A 23,264-nucleotide genomic window follows, 5' to 3' on the forward strand; every position below is an offset into this window, starting at 1 on the left:
TTATATGCCAGGCAGTGATCCTAATGTTTTGAAAGCATAAAGTCAATGCTTCTTAACATCATGAACCAAATCCTTATATTCATAGATGCAGAGATTATTTCAATTTGTTGGAACAGTTTTTCTTTGTGAAAAAGGATCCTGTACTTTCATGTGACTCTCATTAAGTTGTCTGTGAAATCAGAAGATGAGCAATAGCATTTCACCATGCTTGAGTTCATACGGGTCCTGCACAGAAACTTATCTCTGTGGATTAGCTAACATTTTTCAGAAAATCAATATGGAAAATTTAGACATTAAAAAGAAAGAGGAAGCAAATCAGGATTTCATGTATTGCTCTAGCATGAAACCTTAGTGTGCAAATTAGCCTAAAAACATCGAAGAGAAGCTCCAGTCTGTATATCATGATAATAATTAGGAAAATGGGAATTTTTCAGTAAAGTTTTTACCTATGCCTGAAGGCAGCTGATACAATGTTACCATTTGTGTCTATTAAACACTATTAAAATTTTCTCATAATAAAGTCCTCAAGGCATATCCACATGTCTTATACCTATAAATATTTTATGGTGATAATTATTTAAAATGGGTAGTATTTTTCCTTTTATAAGTTAATCTTTGGAAGAAAATATCAAAGCCAGAATTCCCTTTAGTTTTCTGATAAATGAACAGTAAAGTTCTCAGCCAGATGAGGCATCCCTGGCTACACAAAGTATATGAGTGTTTAGAATTCAGGAGCCATAGCACACACTATGTACTGTAAAATTTATTATCTTTATGTGTCAGAATATTTTTTCACCCAGCTGCTAACCAGGTAGCTGGAATGTGTTTCAACATATACACACACAGTAGAAAAGGTGAGATGATTTGGTAATTTGTGTTGCTATTTAGCACTGCATTTCTGCCAGTCTGAACACTCCACATAATAGTCTGGAAGCCTGAACCGATATTCTCCAGATATCCTAGGCTTTAGGATTCTGGTTTAGATTTCATTTTGTCCTTTTTTAAATCCTACATATTTATGAAGTGCATACTAAATCATGACTACTCAGTATGGAGAAACTTAAGAAGTGTAGACCCAGCTATTGATTTCAGTTGTGCTATAAAATATTTCATGTTTCATATAATATTATGGTTTGGATGCCTTGAAGGCATTCTTTTTTTATTTCTTCTATTTAGTTATACATGACAGCAGAATGCATTCCATTCATTGTGCACAAATGGAGTACAACTTTTCATTTCTCTGGTTGTACACAATGTAGAGTCACAATATTCATGCAGTCATACATGTATATAGGATAATGATGTCTGTCTCATTCTACCATCTTTCCCACATTCCTCATTTCTCTCTGCACAATTCAAGTTCCTCCATTCTTCCCTTTCCCATCCCCACCCCCTATTATGTATCAGCATCCACTTATCAGATAAAACATTTGGCCTTTGGTTTTTTGGGATTGGCTTATCTTGCTTAGCATAACATTCTTCAACTCAATTCATTTACCTGCAAATGCCATAATTTTATTCTTCTTTAAGGCTGAGTAATATTGCCTTGTGTGTATATATACCACAGTTTGTTTATCCATTCATCTATTGAAGAGCATCTAGGTTGGTTTCACAATTTAGCTATTGTGAATTGAGCTACTATAAACATTGTTGTGGCTGAGTCAGTACAGTATGCTGATTTTAGGTCCTTTGGGTATATGCCAAGAAGCAGAATAGCTGGGTCAAATGGTGTTTTCATTCCATGTTTTCGCAGGAATCTCCATATATTATGAAATATACTTTGCATTTGTATTCCCATATATTTGTATTAGATAGCACTGTTCCAGAATATCAATACTATAAGAGTATGACTTTGTTCTGCTCTGACTGCTCTGACTCAGTGCCTTTAATAACATCTGCCATACAGAGGACATGAAATAAGCATTTACTGAATAAAAGAATGATGCTGGTCTACACTCAAAGTCATTTTTTTTCTCACATTAGCGATGTTTCCTTAACTTTCTCTAAATAGTCTTAGGTGGAGAACTTATACATGGGATCTAATTGTATGTAATTCATGAATATTTGATAATTCTCAGGATATCAAACTATTTACAAATGACAGATTTAAAAAAAAAAGGATTTTAAGGCTACTCAGTAATCCTTTCACTGAAGTGCGTTAACTTCCACCTCACCTAGCATGTATGCATGTGGTATTTGCAAGCATTCCTCAAAAGTCTTGGTCTGATTCTTTTAAATTTAGGAACATATCTGAATAAAGACATTATATTTGGGTTCTTGTCAAGACCTTGAGATAACTTGAATAGGGTTAGGTGGGGAAAAACTGCAAAGTACAAGTGGCTACTTGTATGTGATAGGTGTTCCCATGAAATCCTGAAGCACAACAATTGCTCAGTCTCCAAACTGGGCCAGCATATTATTCATGTTCAAAAAGAGAAATGAATTTTCTATTGGACTAGACAAAAGGGGATGAAGGGAAGGGAGGGGATATGGGAATGGGAAAGACAGGGAAAGAATTGGGCCTAACTTTCCTATGTTCATATATGGACATGCAACCAGTGTAACTCCACGTCACGTTCAACCACAAGAATGGGATCCTAATTGGAATAAGTTGTACTCCATGTATGTAGAATACGTCAAAATACAGTCTACTGACATGCATCTCTAAAAGAAAAAAATCAGAAATGAACTCATTACTAATCTATCCTTTGTCCTTTATGGGTGATAAAGATTTTTAGATTACATCTGACAATATCAAATTAGCTTAAACAGAGTGTAGCTTTTTCAGGGGAAGGGGAAGGGAGATGTAGCAACAGTTAGCAGGATTATAGGAATAACTAAATCTCAAGAAAATGGGATGGTGGGCAGAAAAGCAGCTCCTGAGACTTCAGGGACCAAAATCACACCTTCAAATGCCCAACCTGACTCTGTCTCTTCAGGTATTGTCTCAACTCCTCTTTTTGGGTCAGAATGATCCTTTCGTATGAACTTTCTCTTGAAGCTAGGATGATCATCAGCAGTTCTAGGGCGACACACCTTCAGAGTCTCTCCAACAAAGACAAAAAGATCACTCTTCAACATGCTGTTTGAAATATCTTGGGGAATAACGTACCTTGGATTGGGCTTAATGGATTATCATTAGGGGTAGGGATGCAGCACAGTGATTCACTGGTCTGGGGAAAAGCAGTTCTTTAGAAAATAGAGTGCTATTTGGAGAAGAAAAACAGGAAAGAGCTGTTTAGGCACAATGTGACAAGACCACCATAGCATGTGGTAACTACCAAATCATTCAATTTTATGTTTTAAAGAGTGGTGGCTAATGTTATTACTGATACATAATTTTTTCCCAGTGGTAGCAGTGTAATAGTGGAAAAGTGGCTATACCGCTTTTACAGAGAAACACTTTTTTAAAAATTTGAGATGCTTGCATTTTAATATCCTATTTAATTTTGGATATTTACCAGTGAGGAAGGGAAGCAAGGATGTTTTCTGTTTCTGACATTGGGTTTAGCAGGGCAGGAATAATGTTATCTATTAATGAGCAGAGATGTTAGCTGGAGAGGTCTGGCTATGTTCCAGTTTGGTTAATTAAATCCTACCTGCTTAAATTCTGTCTTTATTTTCAAATGAATATTCACTGTTACTTCTCATTTGAAAAATTGTTTGATGTTATGAGTTTTGGACCGGTAGCTTATTTGTGGGGTAAAGAATTTCAGTTTACATTGAGTTCAAAATGTCCTAGCTGTTGTCCAATATTCTGTCTTGATTTTAACAACCTTTTTTTCCTCATGTCTATAGTAGTGGAACCATATAGTTTCCAAATGATAATACACTCTTTTAAAATCAGCTTTCTATTTCTTATAATACTGGCAAGTTTTATAATACCATGATTGATGCAAAACCAACTTGATATGACAAATTACATATGGTGTTTCTCTGTATAATAACATTTAGATGAATGGATAATATCTCAAGTGTCTAAAACAAGCATGTAGCACGTCGAGAAAGGCTCAAAACCAAATTAAATGATCTCTAATTAGGCAGGGTTTAGTGAAAGCCTATGTCATGAAAACTGTTGTACAATATGCTCAGTCAATACATTGCAGCTTAAATAAAAGATCTGACTTATTTTCTAAATCTTTATTGAGAAGTAAGACTGTTGTATAGGGAATATGGATGCTTGTTTCTCAAAACTGAACAGAGAACACGTGATCGAATGAATAATTATGGCTTTACATATTGGGAAGAAATTTTGTGAGGTTGGAATTATTAGTGATTTAGCTGTTAAGTATGTTTTTGCTTTAATTTAGTTGTTTTAGTCTTAAAAGTAATAGATACATTCTCTTAAGCCCCAGTTTCCCCAAAGTAGAAAGGACAGAGAAGTTTAAAGAAGAAAATAAAGATCCTGCTATTTTAACATTCAGTGGTAACCACTTCTGTCCCCATTTTGACTGTATGATTTTCTTATATCCCCTACCTCCTTTTCTCCCCTCATTTCATCTCATAATCATACATATGGATGATCACCCATGTGTATATCTATCCATTTTTTTTAAACATGAGATAATCCAATGCAGTTTTATAAACCTTTTTAAATGCAACAATAAACTTCATGTGGGTAAGTACCCATTAGCCACAACTTTCTTAACTACCTACTGGGTTCATTTCTTTCTTGAGCCTGCTGTGTGCCAGTTACTATTCAAGACATTCCAGATACCTAAAAAGCAAAGGGTAACTGTTTTCATGGATTGATACTCTAGTGAGGAATCAAATACAATAAAATATACAAATAAACAAGAATTTTAAAATGTTGAATTACATAAAATAGATGACGTACAGTAATGTAATAGAGAAAAATTGGATAGTTTCTTTGGTTTGGGTGTCCATCTTCAATTGCATGACAATAGAATTATAAGATTTGGGTGAGAACAGAAATTAAATTAGTGGCTGAAAGTGTTGGCAGATCATTGTTATGCAAATAAAACTCTAGGCAGAGGGAACATTGAGGTAAATTCCTAAAATCTTGGGGAGGGGCAGGGGTTTTATAAAAACGGATGTGAGATTTGTATGTGATGACAAAATTTATAGGGTTTTAAATCCCAAGTAAATTAATTTAAAGTTTATCCTCAATGTGATAGAAAATCATAAAGACTGGAATCCTTTTGTGTTAAAAAAATCATTCTGGCTGCTGTACACAGATTTTACGACAGCAAAGCTGACGGAGAAACTTTGAAATCAGGTAGGCCACTCTTGCTGTGGGCAGGGGCAGAGACCACAGTGGCCAGGCTGGGGTGACCACAGCGGAGACAGGAAGGCTCACATTATCTTTTGGAGAATGATGACACAGGACTCGTTGATGGCTTGGAATGGGAGGGTGTGATCTGAAGAAAAACAGAAGAATTAATGTAGGCTACAGATCAACACAGTAAAATAGGAAAATGTGAGCCACGGACCTCATTTGTCTTCAGTAGTCAGTTTAAAAAAGTAAAGGGAGCACATGAAACTAATTTTAATGATGCATCTTATTTAATTCACCTTGCTAAAATATTATAATTTTAATGTGTAATCAATATAAACATCAATGAGATAGTTAATATTATTTCCAATTTTGGAGCAGTCTACCTCAACTCTTGAAATCTTGCTTATATTGTACATTTACAACACATCCTAATTTCATGAACCACACAATTCAAGTGCTTAGCAGCATGTGTGGCTGGTGGTGAGCATGTTAGGTAACAGTGCTGTGGGCACAGAAGCTGGAAATAAGGTGGGACCTCTTTCTGAAATGAGAAAAACTAGAGGATGAACAGAATTGCAGGGTTTAGATCAAAATAATTCTTTTTTGATCTTACAAAATTTGTGATGTTCATTAACATCCATCTAGAGTTGAAAGTTGACAGTTTGATATAGTTAACAGGTGATTAATATTAAATTAAGTGGATTTAATATACATTACATAAAGTCCCTTACCAAACAATTAGAATTTGTGCTTTCATGAACTAGAATACAATGAAAACTCATATACTTGTAAGTTTGCCTAGTTTCTGAAATAACCTGAGAATAATTATTCCTAGGAGAATTCTACTTTGAATGCTTTTGACATATTGACCAATTTTCCTGCAAAATTATTAGACAGATTTATTCTCCTGTTTGAACACTTAAAGTACTTTAGACACTCACTATAAGTGAAACTACCATATTAGAATGTTTAGCATTACACTCAAATCCAAAAGTTCAACTTAACTGGTTATAAATCCTCAAAATGTCTGTGTGTGCGTGTGTGTGTGTGTGTGTGTGTGTGTGTGTATACACACATGCACATATGTTAATAATTCACTATTCATTCAATGGTTTTTAAGTGTTTACTGCTAAACAAGTGCTAAGTAACAAAATAGATACAAAAGTATAAGTATTTATATAAGCATATGATAATCACATTGGATATAAAATAAATATATTAAGTTTTAGACATTTTGATCATTTCCAGTTTGAGATTATTAACAATAATATTGAAGTAAATACTTGTGTAAATATTTGTTCCTTATCTCTAGCCCCAGATAACTAATGATTTGCATTCTGTTCCTATAAATTTTGTCTTAGAATTCCTAAAATGTAGAATCACAAACTATATAATATTTTTGTCTAGATTCTTTTTGATTTCCATTCACATTATAGACTATATCAAGCTGGTTCCTTTCATTTATGAGTATTATTCCATTATATGGATAGACCATGTTTTATCTATCTTTTGGTAATGAACATATGGACTATTATCAGTTTGAATGTATTGTAAATAATATTGCAATACATACTCAAATCTATGTGTATGCTTCATTTCTTATGGGTTCATGAGTGTAATTTTTAAGTTTTATTAACTATCAAGTTATTTTCAAAATCATGTTCCCCCTGCCTATATATGAAAATTCAAGTTTTACTGCATGCCCTCAACCACTCAAACCATGGCCGGACATTCTGATTATAGTCACTTCAGGGAGTGCATACTGGTCTCTCTGTGATTTTAGCTTGTGCTTCTCTAATTTTTCATGATGTTGAGCATCTTTTCATATGCTTATTAGCCATGTGTATTACTTCTTTGGCTAAATAGACTACCTGACTCTTTGCCCATTTTTAAATTGTCTATATAATTTTTTTAACATATAGATTTAACTGTTCCAGAAACATTTACTTAAAAAAAAAAAAATCTATCCTTTCTGCCAAATTGCTATGGTAAGGTTTTGAAAAAATCAGTTGCCTAAAAGTTTAATGATTTATTTCTAGATTTTAAAATTTCAGTCCAACAATGAACATGGATACCTTTACACTAACACCGTATTATCATGATTATTTTATTTGACGTTGAGGAGTGTATTTCTTGCAACATGACCCAACTCTGAACTGACTGAGAAAACTCACTAATCTCTAAACTCCTGAAAGGAAAACAATCCATTTCTTAATCGTCCATGGGTCAACCAGGAAGTCTCAGGTAAATAAAAAAATATAGAGGTCAAAGAAAATTAAAGTATAACTTACAAACTTTGTGGGCACAGCCAACACATGCTAAGAAGGATATTTATAACATTAGATATCTACAATAGAAAGAAAGAACAGTCCCAAATTCATCCTCTCAGCTCCCATCTGAAGAAAGTATGAAAGAAAAAAAAAATAAATTGAAACACAAAGCATGTTGAAGGGAATACAAAAATAAGAGAGGAATTCACTGAAATTGAATACAGAAACACAATACAGAGAATCAGTGAAACAAAGAGCTTCTTATTTGAAAATCAATAAAATTGACAGACAAACCTATAGAAAGATTAAGAGAGAGAGAGAGAGAGAGAGAGAGAGAGAGAGAGAGAGAGAGAGAGAGAGAGAGAGAGAGAGAGAGATTAATTCCCAATGTTCCCAATGCCTGGAATGTATCAGGGTTGTCACTACACACCCAGAAGACATAAAAACAATCCCAGGGAAATAACGAAATCAAGTTTGCAAACATAAAGGTGACAACTTATATGACAAAGAAAAATTCATCAAAAAAGCAAAACACATATTACTATACCTCATCAAATACAAAAGAGATCATTTGCATATCCTGTAATTATTAAGAAATTGCACTCACAATTTAAAAATTCACAGAAGGTAAATTTCCCTTCCCAGATAATTTCACTGGAGAAATCTACTGAACACTTAAAGAACAATCAACACTAATTTTATACAATATATTTCATAAAACAAAGAGAAGGGAGCACATTCTAATCCATGTTATGAAGCTGTGAAGCTGTGTTATTCCAATGCCAAAATTGAAAATAGTGTCAAATAAGACAAATATCACTCAGAAATACATCTGCAAAATGCTTTTAAAAGTATTAGCAAATAGAATTCAGCAAGATATAAAAAGAATTATTCGCCATGACCAAGTGAAGTTTTCTCCAGGGATACAAAGCCAGATCAATATTTGAAAATCAAGCTATTTTATCCATCATATTTACTCGTTAAATAAGAAAAATAACAGCATTATATCTTCGTACAGAATTTTATCCCTATATGGGGATATTTTATTACCCCAATAAAATAGGAATAGAGGGGGACTTGCTCAACTTGATAAGGAACATTTCTGAACAAATATTATTATTATCTGAAATTAATTTTTAGTTATTTTAGATTTTCCAGGTATATTTCTGAACATTATATGAGATTATTGATTTCTTCTAAAATATTTTTATCTCCATCTTTTCTTTTTCTTACCTTATCAAAAGAATTTTAAATAAAGCTGCTAAGAGAATAATACCAGTTATCCTCGTTTTGTTTTCCACTCTAGCCTGGTGCTGGCCTTTGGCATGTTAAAAATACCCATTTTTTTAAAAGCCAGAATGATTATTGCATATTCTTTGTCTGTGGAAATCAGCATGTGATTTTTCTTCTCAAGACTCGCCCAGATCAACTGCATTGAAGGACTTATTAATATCAACATATTTTGATAAGAATGGACTCCAATTGGACATATGTGATTCTTTTAACATTTTCCTAGAATCTAATTTATCATTTACTTAATGTTTCATTAATAGTCACAAGTTACTTTTAATTTCTGTTGGTTTGACTATAAATGTTTTAATTGATCCACCAAACTTTGATGTTTTACATGCTTTCCTATTTTCTTCTTTCTTATGCTCTGAATCTTTTTAATTAGAATTGCAATCATTTATTTTTTAAATGATTGTTACAGTTGCACTTAAGACATTTCTCATGCTTATCTTTTCCAATGAGATAGCCCCTCCTATTAGTTTTCACATCATCTCTGAAATCTGTTCTATTTAGATTTCAGATCTCTTTTGTGTTGAAAAAATTACATAATCTTATAAAATGTTAGTTTTATCCAGGTCTAAAATACATTTGATTACTCTGTTTCTGAGGTCATTTTTCCCTGTTTATAATTTTTGCATTTGTTCATTTCTCTTTTCTTCTTTCTTCTCTATGAAAGTAACTAGTCATTTTATTTTATATTTACCCACAAAAATCCTTTGGATTTATCATCTTTTATCTTTACTAATACTTTTCTTTTCCTTTCTTTTGTTGATTTTATTCTAGCTTTTGAATTTGAACATTAAAATTTCTCTTATTGACTTAATCCTATGATATTTCTGATGATCTATGCTTTTCTTGTATCTCTTTGGATCTTGTAGTCACTGTTTTCTAAATATTCAGCAATTTTGACTTGGACTTTCATCTTTGATCCAAGAGAGATTCTTTTTTTTTTTTTATTATTCCTTTTGTTCTTTTCTACTCCTTTCCTTTCTTTCCTTTTCTTCTTTTTAATATCAAAATGATGTCCCTTCTTTTTTACTTTTATAATATTGTCATTAATTTCTGTATTTATTACACTAAATCAGAAAACATTGGGAATTAAAAGCGACTTTCCCATCCCCCTTCATATACAATTTTTATATTTGCTGACTCCTACTTTGGTAATTATTAAAAGGTTTTCAAAATGACAGTTTTTCTTCTACATATACTAATTAGCATTACATTTCAGAAAACACCTTTCATGTCTTATTTGTTTTATATATATATGTGCATATATATATATGTATATATGCTTCAAAGTCTGTGTGCCTATATTTGTCTAATCATTATCAGCAGGGGGCCATGTCTGCTTGCTTTATCAGTGTGTTACCACCTCATTTTGTCATTTTAATACTCAAATTTCTAGATTCCTAGATTTAGCCAGTAAGAGCCTTCCCTATGAATGTCCTTGTCTTCTTTTAGGACTTTTTGCAATGTCTGTGTTTTGATACAAGACATTTTAGAATTATCCTGTAATTTACTTCTCCTAACTCTGCAATTTGCCAGTTTTCTGATTTCTTTTGTGAGGAATTGTATAAAATGATTCTGCAGTATCAGAAGAAATCTTGCTATGAATTGTAGCAAGAAACTAATAAATTTTCTTTGATTTTCACTTTCCATCCTTAGCAGTTTCATTTGGGTATGTCTATATTTAATTTGTCGATGCATTTATACTCTGTTCTCTAACATGACTTCAGTGGATGTTTAGAGACATTTACTGATAATCATCAAAGTTTAAACACGTTCCTTTGTTACTTTACTAGTTGTATTTCATCAAAAAGAAGTTCTCTAATCCTTTCATTTTAACAGCATGCTAAAATGATGTGATTTAAATCTTGGCCTCTGATTCACTTGTGGCTGCATTTGTGCTGGGAGCTGCCTGTGCAAAAGTGCGGATCCAGATGGCCTGGTTGCTATGGTGACTCCTGCCAGAGAAAACTGTGCAAAGGCCAGTGTTATCAGTGGAGGCTTTGAGTTCAGACACCAACTCCCAGGGATAGAGGATTCTGAGCAAAACAAGATGACCCTAATGTCCTGCCAGTCCAGTGTCCTTAAGATTGCCCGCTTTGTTAAAGCTTTCCCTCAAATAACCCTTTGATATTTATATAATAAACATGCTGAGCTAGCTCTGGGTCAGTCTTGCCCCATCAGGCATTGGCTGAACCACCTGGCCCCACCTTTTACTCTCTGTGCATGTCTGTTTGTCTTTTCTTCATTCCCCATTGCTGAATTAACAGCCATGGCTGAGAGGTGAGATGGCCAGGGTGTGTGTGTGTGTGTGTGTGTGTGTGTGTGTGTAATTTGTAACACATATTGTATTTAGAAATTAAGCATGAGGAAAATAATAGGAACATTCAGGAGACCAGTAAGAAAGCTGTTATAGTTGTCCAAGAAAAATGGTAATGGTGATTTCCAATAGATTTTGACCAGATGGAAGGGAAAGTTGTCAGGATACCTGTTGCAGGTAAACTTACATGTGGGTGGAAGGAATGGGGGAGAGGAGGAAGAGACAAAAGGAGAGATCAACATTACCACTCAGGTTTTGCTTGAGCAACTGGTTTGATGGGATTAAATAGGTTTTAGTGAGTGAAATTCCCCAAACTCCACCTTACCATGTCAAATTGGTGAATCCTATGAAGCATCCCCAAGGATATGGTCATGAATAAATTCTATTGATCAGGGTAGAATTCAGGGAGATAAAACTTTGGATGTCAATGATCAGCTGCTACTATTTAAAGCAACAGGACTTGGTGAGATTCCCTAGAGGGAAGTGCAGGTAGAGAGAAGGATCCAGAATCTACTTATATTTCTCAAAAGAAAATTATAATTTTAAAACATTACATAGAAACAAAAAGGCAAGGGGGGATGTTTGCTTTACAAAGACACACACTTGTACAACACTGATTTTTCTTAAAGATCAAATGGTTTTTCTAAAAATTCAATTCGTATATCACTCCTAATAAGTACATCTAGATTAAAAAAATCAAATATTACTTAGGACTAAATGTGGAATAATAAGTAGTTTATTCAGAATTCAGAGTCTTAACTGAAGTGGTAGGACGTGGCTGGAGGAGGTGGGTATCGGGGCGTGGGGGTATCTGGAGAGTGCACTCTCTCTCTCTGCTTCCTGATCGTGGTGATCACCAGATGTGAGCTGCTTCCCTCTGCCACACTCTTCTGCCATGATATTCAGCCTCACCTCAAGCACCCAGGAATGGAGTCGACCTTCTATGGACTAAGACCTCTGAAACTGTGAGCCCTCAAATAAACTTTTCCTCCTCTACAGTTGTGCTGGTTGGGTCATTTAGTCACAGCAGCCAAAAGGCTGACTAAAACATTTATTATGCCCAGGATTCCAAATGGAAGAAGTTGACAAGTTCATGTGCAGTTGACTTCAGGCAATGTGTAAACAAGTAGATTATATGATTCAAAAGTTTTAAGGGACTTTATATTTTCCTTTAAATAAACAGTCATAGGGAGAAAAATATTTTTCAACAAAACCTTTATCTGGACATATGAAAATACTAATGTCTTTAAAAATATTCCAAAGACCATGTAGACGGAAAGTAAAGTAAGGAAAGTGTTTGTCCCATATAAAAAAAGGAGCTGATGTTCAGATCTCTGGGGAAATGTTCTACTAACCCCCAAACTATATGATTATTGTACTATGATTTTCTAAATAGCTTAAACCTGAAAATTGAGTTCAAAGTAATAACTGGATATTGGCAAATTCAGCCTCACTCTTAATCCATGAAAAAGAGAGAGAGGGAATATGGACAGGACAGATGTCATACTTGACCAGAATATAATAAATTCTTCCAATTACTGCATCATGCTACATTCCACATTTTTGAATAACATAAATTGGAGTTGCTTTATGCTTGGTACGAACAGATGATCACTTACTCATCCCGCTTCTCTGAAGCTCATGTGTTTAGACATATAACTTCATACCTTTAATCTTTTGCCAAAGATCATTATATGTGATGTAACAGACTTCATGGTCCACGACTTAGGGGAAAAAACCTTTCATGAAGATGCAGAAAATTTGAAACAAAGATTTTTGTTATCAGAACAATGCCTACAAGAGAATTAAAGTTCTTCTTTCTAGATCCAATCTAGATACAATAAACATGAGGTAGCCCCAGGCAGACCACATTTAAAACAGAACAGCTGCTGATATGGTGGTAGGTGGTGATGAATGGTAGGCTGTTTGGAAGCAAATGAAAGAGTTGTGTTTACTACTAAAATACCGCATTTGAGAGTAAACAGTTTCATTTCTTCTGTGTGGGCAATAGCAGTGAACCTGAAGAGATAGGGAATGCTTAGCTTATGGCCAGCTTGGCTCTCAGGCAACTATCTCATATTATGGGGTGACAATCCAATACTGCAATGGATAAAGCCATTCTTTGGCATCTGTCAAAGGCATGGGTAGCCCTCCACACCCCCTTCCACACCCTCTTCCCCAAATTCACCAATAGACCTATTCAGTCCAGGAAAGACTAGCCATCAACTCACTAGTATCGTGAACTTGGACCAGGTCAAGGTTACAGTTTATAGACTGCACAGCTCATCCTGGTGATTGTAACTGCTCTGTCCACTCATTCTGCCCCATGTTCGTGTTGGTCTTCTTGTAGTCACCGTCCACCACATAGACACCCTCGCCTTTGATTATCACCATGTCATTTGCAACACTGCAGGAACCAGACCGTTTCCCTCGTAGTGTTCATCATAGCTTGAAGTTTTCATTCCTCTTTTTGTATAAGCTGTATTACCCCCAGGTTACTCCACTTTTCTGTCTTGAACACAACAGGAGGTATTTAGAATTTCCATATTGCTGGGTAAGACTTCTCTCTGTCATGGAGAAGTCAGGGTTATCTCTGAGATGCAGGTCCAGAAATGACTTTCCTGCCCTTAATCACAACAGAATCTTTTGGTCTTTTATTAAATGCAGAGATAATATTTAACAATTTATTAGCTATTTATTGTTATCTCTTAATAACTCAGTCTGCCTCAATGTTGGCTGGGATTTAGGTTGCCAGAGGTAAAGATTAGTTTAGTTTAATTGCCTTTATAAAAGGATTGATGCAATGCCATATCCTTTTAGGTGTTTTATAGAAGACATTTCATGATTATATGTCCTTAACATCAGATATGGGTTAGATGCTTTAAAATAGTAACTCAACACTTACATGCAAATATCAAGAAGTTAGAAAACCACCATCTTTAATGTCAGAGTCCACCAATTAGGATTTTTGATGGATCAGCATTTATACATGCTTAGGTTAAGATGTTATCTTGATAGTCATAAAGTCTAGATAATAACATGGAAAATGTATGACATAATACAAATAACCTCTCTCGGTTGGTCACCTACTATGCAACTGGAAATTTATGTAAATAATTTCTAAGTTTTACAATGTCTGAAGGTGTGTACTTTGTTACCCTCGTATTACAGGTGAAGGAATGAAGACTCATATAACTTGGTAACTTCTCCACAGGTATGTTACTTACAGATGCTGTTGAACATTGAAACTAGGGTCCTTCGACTCTCAAGTCCACAAGATTTTACTTCATTAACCCATATTAGCACTGCCAACAAAAAAAAAAAAAAAAAAAAAGGAAGAAGAATGCAAAAGTTGCATGTGTAATAATGCGTGGTTTAAAGAAACAAGATGCAACTTGAAAAGTAGACTCAATGTAGCAGTGAGTGGAATTACCAAGGATTTCCTTTTATTTAAAACATTTTTATTTATTGTTTTTGCAAGAGTAAAAAAGTGGCAGAAGAAAGGGGAAATTTTTTAAAAAGCCCAGAAAAAGTCTGAATTGAGGCACTCGTTTGCTTTGTGTGAAAGGAGTTGGATTAATTAGGTGAACTTCGCATGATAAAATTTTCTCAGGGGAAACACATAAAGACCTGCTCAGGACTAAGTAGGCATGGTTGTTAAAGGAAGCAAACTTCTCGATGACAACCTGAAAAAAGAACTGATAGGAAATGAGATGAACCTCAAAAGACTGGTATTATTATGTTTTTAATAATGAAGGCATTAGCACGGCAATTGTTAGAATTTTATCTCTTCTATCGCGAAGTAAAGATCTAGACAGTATGCAGTAATTAAAGATTGACTTTGATTTAGATAATCCATTTTAATTGCATTTTTAATTGTAGTGAAAATTTTATGAAGTACTATCTGAAAATGCTGATGTCGAAAGATTAACTAATCAAGATCATGCCGCTCTACTTGAATTACTAGAAAAGAACCCGGAGTGGTCGTGTAAAATACGTCTCTCAACTACCACACAAGCCCCTGAAATCTCATCTCACCTTCTGAGAACAATGTGTAACAAATTAAAGCTGGTTCATGAAATGTCACACAATCTGGCAGCAAGATTCTAATTGATGAAGAAATGGCTATTTTAATGATTCTTTAACAAGCATAGAAAAATTTCAATTACTGAGAAAGGTGACAAAGACTACCTGAAGGGAACAAAATCATTTCTAACGGTTTTCTTTAACCAACTCCGAGGTCTTGATGGAAATTTTCTGACCTATTCACATTGTTTTCCATTTAGTTTGGTGGAGTAGATAGGAAACTGACTTGTTCTATGAAAACTGAAATCAAAATCATGTTCAAAATTAAGAAACATAACTTACGTATTCGCTTGACCTTGATCACCACTAACTCACACCCACTCTTCGCCTCTCATGGATTCAGTGATCGTCTTGGTCTTGGAATTTTAAATGTGTGAATTTGGGTTACATTGATGCCCTGGCCACCTATGTGTCTCCATGGTAGGATTATCACATTGAATTTTTAAAATGTAAATTTATTTCCTTTTCCTTCCTCTAAGCAATGGAACAAAATATGTGTTCAACATGTATTCTGTTGTTGATAGAGTGTTATGATTTTCTTCTATTTTAGTTAATATGATGGATGCTGTAATATATATTTTTCTGAACTCAATATCACTGCATTAAATAATCTCAAAGTATACATACCCATGTACACGTTTGATTAGTCAATAGAGTATATTCACATAAATACACACAGACACACACACACACATATTAACTTTTGATTTTGCAATATACCTGAAACCTGGCACTATGTCTACTCTACGTGAGAGAAGTGTATTTACCATACTTTAGGTCTTGTATTTACATTTAATTTATCCATAATCATAACACTATTAAAACGAAGATTCTGATAGATTAAGAATTGCTATCAGGTTTTTGAAGGTTGCTAGAAAAGAACAATAAAACAATGGGATAAAAAGTACAATTCAATGGGAATATGTAAAAGAATTATTTCAAAGTTTGATAAACATTTTTGCAGAGTCCTAATGTCACACATTTTCTGCAATGTTGCCAAGGTTAAAGTCTTATTCTGCATCTATTTTCCATGTCATGTTTCCTTTTAAAATTGGTTACCAAAATTGGGAGAAAGCACTAATTCCACCTGGAAATTTTGGGTTGCAGGCAAGCAAACTCATAATAATCAGTAAATATTTCAAAATTTATTTCCCCGGTCTCTAAATTGTTGTCGAATCATATGTCCAATTTCATGAATGAAGGTTAGGAAGTCTTTCCAGATTGTTTTTATTCATGCATTCATTTCCATGTTGAGCAATGATTCTCAGCTTGAATTTGCAAAGGACCACCCGAGAGTAGATGACCTTGGTCCACTTCAGTGAGACTCAACCTTCTGCAGAACTGATGTGACATCATACAATGATTTGGTAACAGAATATGTGAAGGAACTGCCACATGGGGCCACAGAGCAGTTCTAGTCTCAGTTACTTCACCTATCACAAAATCTGTGTAAATTAAATTGTCCTTAAAATATAAGGGTTAAGGTTATTTTCCACAGACATTGTCAACTAGCAGCAGTGCTTTTGTGGCTGCAGCTCAGTGAGATGAGATCCTGGGCAGCCACAGGTGCTCTGTTGCTCCCTATGGGAGGGGATTGTGTGGAAGCTGGACTTTTGTGAGCCCCAATTAACCCTGTTCAGTCCTGTAGTGGAGGCCATGAGAAAATAATCTGTGCTACCTTCATATATCTTACTGCTCCCAGAAATAGCTCTCAAATGTAGTCTGCACTTGGGAAATATTGGGGTTAAGCAGTGGTACTTATATTAGCAGGAGAAAATGCAGAGGAATTTTTAGCAAAGGTAAAGCAAGTAAGGCATTACATTTCACACTAAGTGTGTCATTCTGAAGGCACTGAACACAGGAAGATGAATTTCAATGAAAGATGGTGATGTAGGAGCGGACAGCACTTGCATGCTCTCTCACAAATAAGGAAGGAAATACCAAAAAAGGGAAAAGAAAAATTGGTAAAACCCCATTAACTTAGTAACTACATGAGACATTCATAAACCATAGATTATTTTTTTAGGAATTTCTGCTCTACTCTGTAGAGAATAAGCCATATTATTCACTTTCATAAATATTTATTGGGTATTTACTATGTGCCAACAGCAGTTCAGCACTGGTTGCAGGTGGAAATTTAGGGAAAACCAGAACAAAATAAAATCTTGCCACCTCAGAACTGTTCCCTGATATGATGGGGTCACCACAACCTGAGGGTCACTTTCCAGAACTGAAAAATGGAGAAACTGCAAAATCCCAGAGAGCCGGAAAATTTCCTTTTTTCAGCTAGTAACTCTAGGAAAGAATATCCATCCACCCTCCCTCCAACACACATACCACAAACCACATAAGCACTATACCACACACATGCATACACCCCCCCACACACCACATACAACCACATGCACAACACACACAACACACCATACCTATACACGCTGCAAATATACACACACCACAGGTACCACAGATATTCACCATACACAAAAATATGCTATTACATCATATGAAAGTTTTTATTTTCTGAAAGAGATGTCAGAATATTCATGAATTTCAGAATCTTGACTTCTTTCACTAAACTATATTGTGCAAATCCTTATGATCCACCTAATATAATAATGAATTTTTGACTTGACATGACCTCATGATATTTCGGAATGTGCATTCATCATAATTTTTTCTTCTGGATGGTTTGTTCCATGTTTGGGTTATTTGCTCACTTTACTGTTCCTATCAAGACTGCAATAATCATACTCTGTGTGTGTGTGTGTGTGTGTGTGTGTGTGTGTGTGTGTGTATAATTAAACACTTCTTTTTTTTCTAATGAAAGAGGTTCCTTACATGAGATTCATGGGTCAAATTTTGTATTCACAGTAGCAAAGTGCCAAGAAAACACTTATTCTCCCACAGTGTTGGAGACCAAAAGTCTGAAATCAAGATAGTGGCTAGGCAATGTCATCCTGAGATCTTCCTTTCTGGTGACAGCTATCCCACGGTGACATTTCTTGAACTGCAATGGCAGCAGACCTACCCACTGTGTGTCCACTGTCACATGGCACTTTCCCCTGGGTTGCACTCTGTGCTTCCTGTCTTCTGTGGTAAGGACACCAGTCAAGTTGGATTACCACCCCAAACCACCACAGTGTGGCTTCTTCTTAATTTACATTTTAATTACATCTGCAAATGCTTTATTTCCACATTAAATCCAATTCAGAAGGACTGTGCTTTAGAATTCCAATGTCTTTTTAGTCAGCTTCTTTGTTTCAGTCAGCTTCTTTGTCCTTGTGACCAAAGATCCAACAAGAAGAACTAGAGGAGGAAAAGTGTATTTGACTCATGGTTTCAGAGGTCTCAGTTCTTGGATGGCTGACCCCATAGCTCTGCACTTGAGGTGAGGCAGAACATCATGGCGGAAAAGTGTGGCAGAGGAAAGCAGCTCAGGACATGAAATCAGGAAGTAGTGAGAGCTCTACTCACCAGGAACAAAATAAAAATCTCAAAGGCATGTCCCTAGTGATATACCTCCTCTAACCACACCCTACCTGCCTAGAGTTAACATCCATTTCATCCATATCTGTGGATTAGCCCAGTGATTTAGTCAAACTCATAATCTATTTTACCTCTGAAAGTTCTTTTATTGTCTCACACATGAGCTTTTGGAGGATACCTAATATCTAAACCGTAACACACTGCATTGGTTTTTTATCCTTATGATCAAAATACTAGAAAGTAACAACTTAGAGGAAACATTTATTTTGACTCCTGATTTCAGAGGATTTAGTCCGTGGCAGGCCACCTCCATTCCTTTGGGTCTGAAGTGAGGCAGCACATCATGGCAGAAGGGCATGGTGGAAGTGCTCAGCTCAAGGAAGCTGGAAGCAGAGAGAGAAGGGAAGGAAGATGGGGTTGGCTGGGGAACAGCTAAATCTTCCAAGACATTCCCCTAGTGACCTATTTCCCCCAACTGGGTCCCACCTCCCAGTATCCATCCAATTATCAAAGGTTAATCCAATCATGAGATCAGAGCCCTCATGATCCTATCATTGAGCAAAATCCCTATCTCTGAAACTTGCTGCATTGGACACCATGCTGTCAACACATGAGCTTTGAGGGGCATATTTCCAATTCAAATGATAATAAATCCACAATAAATACATATGGTAAATATTAAAAATTTAATAGTGTAGCCAGATATTCTTCTAAATGATTCTAATCATTCACATGAACCCTTGTGAGAGATGAGTGCTCACTTTTTAATACCTATCAATCCAGATATGTTTTCTTTGTATTACTCTAAACAGTTTGGTATAAAATATTAGTTGCATTAATTTCTGTTTGAATACTTATGAACTTGAAGAAAGTACATTCTTCTGCACCCCTTACTCTGGTTATGTTCACACTATTTCTAACAGAAATCCTTGACATTCCTATTCTGTTTATGTTGCTGTCATATTCTTGTGTATTTTAAATAACCCAGTTTTAATGAGTACATATGAGTGTACTTCATAATGTGGTCTAGAAGTACAGTCACCATCATGTCCAGATATCTAGATACAGAGCTGTCTTACTTGAAAGTATTCATCATTTTAAGCATTGTTTTGGTTTAACCTAAAAAATTAACAACAATAAAGTATATTGGTTTTGGAAGGAAAAAAATATATATATATCCAGGTGCAAAGGTGTATGTCTATAATTCCATCAACTTAGGAGGCTGAGACAGGAGAATCAAAAGTTTAAAGCCAGCCTCAACAACTTAGCAAGGCCCTAAGCAAATTAGTGAGACCCTGTCTCAAAATAAAATAACAGAATAAATTAAAAAAATTTGTATATCTAAGTTTGCTTTTTTATTAATTTACATTCACATTCTTATTGGGTTGTCCTTTCCTAGGTAGACTACTGTGTATTCTTTATAATACATACCATAATTCTCATCATAATGTTTTCTTTGCAAATATTCCTCCAAAAGTATTTCTCTTCTGTTTATGGTGTCTTTTGCAATATAATACTTCTCAGTGTCTCTTTTAGTCAGTTTAGCCACTGGGAACAAAAGACCTGACAAAAACAATCAGAGGAAGAAAAGTTTATTTGGGGGCTCTCAATTTCAGAAGTCTCATTCCATAGACATCCAGCTCCATTGCTGTGGGTTCAATATGTGGCAGAACATCAAGGAGGAAGTGTGTGGTGGAGGAAAGAGGCTTGGAACATGGCACCAAGAAGCAGAGAGAGAGAGAGAGAGAGAGAGAGAGAGAGAGAGAGAGAGAGAGAGAGAGAGAGAGACTCCTTCACCATGGACAAAATATGTACCCCAAAGTCATGTCCCCAGTGACCACCTCCTCCAGCCACACCCTACCTGCCTATAGTTACCACTCAGTTAACCCCATCAGGGGATCAAGGCACTGATTGGGGTAAGGTGCTCATAACCCAATCATTTCACTTCTAAACTTTCTTCCCTTATTTCACATATTAGCTTTTGGAGATACCTCATATATAAACCATAGCAATGTCAGATAAGCAAGCATACTCTCTTAATATAAATAGGCATTACAGGGCAATATAAAAAAGAAAATACAAGTTTAAAGAGTGCACACATCATGTAAACAGGCATAGTTAGAATAATTTTTAAAAAGGACAGAATGAATAATAATTACAAAACTTTGTCCTCATACACAATCAAATTCATTATAATTTAGACAAAAGGGAGATACTTTTTTTCCTTCTTGATTGAACACTGATTAAAATAGTAACCTTAGTGTTAGGGCTTAAGGAAACCTCACACACTGTTGGAAGTGACTGTAAGACCAATTGCTGATTGCAAGTTTGAAATTTTTAAAATAAACATACTTAGAAATTACCCTTTTGGAGCTGGGCACAGTGGTGAGTGCCTGTAATACAAGTTACTTGTGAGACTGAGGCAGGGGGATTTCAAGTTTGAGGGCAGCCTTGCAGTTTAGTAAAACCCTGAGTTCAATCCCCAGTACCACAAACATATATATAAACAAAAACACATTATCTCAAAATAAAATAAGTACTAAGGATATAGTTCATTGCTAGAACACCCCTGGGTTCAATTTCCAGTATGTGCCCCAATAGTACCACCAATGTACATGGAAAGGGTTGTTTAATTTTATAAATAGATCAGTCCTTTCCCAAATTGATCTATAGCTTCAATGAAATCCTAATAAAATGCTCAACAGATTTTCCCCAATGGGACTCTACATACCGATTCTAAAATTAATATGAACCAAAAATAGACTCATTTTCCTAAGAAGCAGCTGGAACTACCCTACAACATAGGAAGGTTTGTTATAAATCTACATTATTTAAGAGAATGAGCCTTCAAGAAAGAGACAGACAACATAGAAAGAGTGGGCAGTGAAGTGCTTAGGTGTACCACAAACATGGTGTTGCAGATCAGTAAGAAGGAATGAACTACTCAGTACGTGGTTCCAGGCAAAACCACTTCTACCTGGGTAAAAAAGAATATATTCTCTACCTTACTATAGAAAATGTATTTTAGCTTTCTGGGTTGGCAGTATCTTAAATATATAAAGCAAAATTATTAACTATGAGGGTACTCTTGATTAATCGGACTATAAATTTTTAAATCCGTTCACCAAAAAAGATCATATGGAGATCATAAAGAGAATTGGGGAAATATTTTTATTATACAGTGCTAACAAATAAAGGGAAAGAATAGGAAATAGTAGATATCAATAAAAATAAACCACAAGGGTTAGTAGAAAAGATATAATACACAGATAGTTCCAGAAAAAAGTAAGTGACCAATAAACTGCTATAAAGATGCATAGTCAGCTAAAAATATGAAATATGCAAATTTAACATTAACATATTAACAATATTAAGATAACAAAGTGATAAAATTTCACTCTATCTAGATGGGCAAAAATATAGTAATACCAAGTATGGGTAAAGATATTGATTAAGGGGAAGATTTGCAAAATGTTTATAAAGTGAGAATAACTTGCGGATGGAAAAACTGAATTTGATACAGATGTTAAGATTGAGCTACAGCTGTGGACATCCACATATGTGATATTACAGTGTTGGCATGAAATACACAGTGTTGAGTGAACAAGCTGCAAAAACCATTCAAGTCCGTCCTCTTTCCTGGTCTACTTGGGCTGTTGAACAAAATACCTTACACTTGGCGACTTAAACACCAGAAAATTTTCTCAAAGCGCTGGAGACTGGGAAGCCCAGGATCAAGGAACCAGCTGATTCGGTTCTTGGAAGTGCTGCCTGGCTTGCAGACAGAGACCTTCTCACTGTGTCCTCACATAGAGTGGGAAGGGAACATGTATGCTTTTTAAATTATTATTCTAATTGTACACATTTATAGGGTGCAGTGTGATAATTCGATACAAGTACACAATTACACAGTGTGTAATGTTCAAATCAGGTAGTTATCATTCCCATCTCCTTAGACAGCTTTTTAAAGTTTTTAATTAATGCATAATAATCATATATGTTTATGAGGCATGCTATGAAATTTTCAATACATGTGTGTAGTATGTACTGATCAAACCAAAGTAATTAACATTACAAGGCTTGTAGTCACCACTCAGTTAATCCCATCATGGATTAATTCACTGATCAGGTTAAGGCTATAACCCACTCATTTCTCCTCCAAACCTTCTCTCGTTGTCTCACACGTTAGCTTTTGGGGGACGTTTCACATCCAAATCATAACAGATAGTTACCCCTCTGCACTGTAAAGCACTAGAACTCTTGATCTCTCTCTAACCCTGTTTTGGTACCAACTTCTCTTCACCCACCTCCACACTACCCATTCATTCCTACTGACTTTTTCTTTAAAAACATGCACATGGGAGAGAGAGTGAATACAGTATTTATCTTTCTGTGTTGGACTTACTTCTCTTAACATAGTTTCCTCCAGTTCCATCCAAGTTGCTGAAAATGACAGTAGATAGTTCATTTTATGGTTGAATACTACTTCTTTGCACATATATTCCACATTTTCTTTTTCCATTCATTCACTAAAGAACTTCTAGGTGGATTCCATATCTTAGCT

General features: G+C 35.2%; 1 long non-coding RNA gene across 1 annotated transcript in view; it reads left to right on the forward strand.

Moving 5' to 3' along the window:
- LOC306642305 overlaps nt 1-15,640 on the forward strand; it is an 82,911-nt gene extending 67,271 nt beyond the window's left edge. The window contains exons 5-6 of the long non-coding RNA XR_013758480.1: nt 14,297-14,339; nt 15,008-15,640. This is a non-coding gene — a long non-coding RNA (uncharacterized lncRNA). The remainder of the gene's footprint in view (nt 1-14,296; nt 14,340-15,007) is intronic.
- The last annotated feature ends 7,624 nt before the right edge of the window (nt 15,641-23,264 follow it).

Source organism: Sciurus vulgaris, assembly GCF_902686455.1.
Source record: "Sciurus vulgaris genome assembly, chromosome: 12".
Lineage (NCBI taxonomy): Eukaryota > Metazoa > Chordata > Mammalia > Rodentia > Sciuridae > Sciurus > Sciurus vulgaris.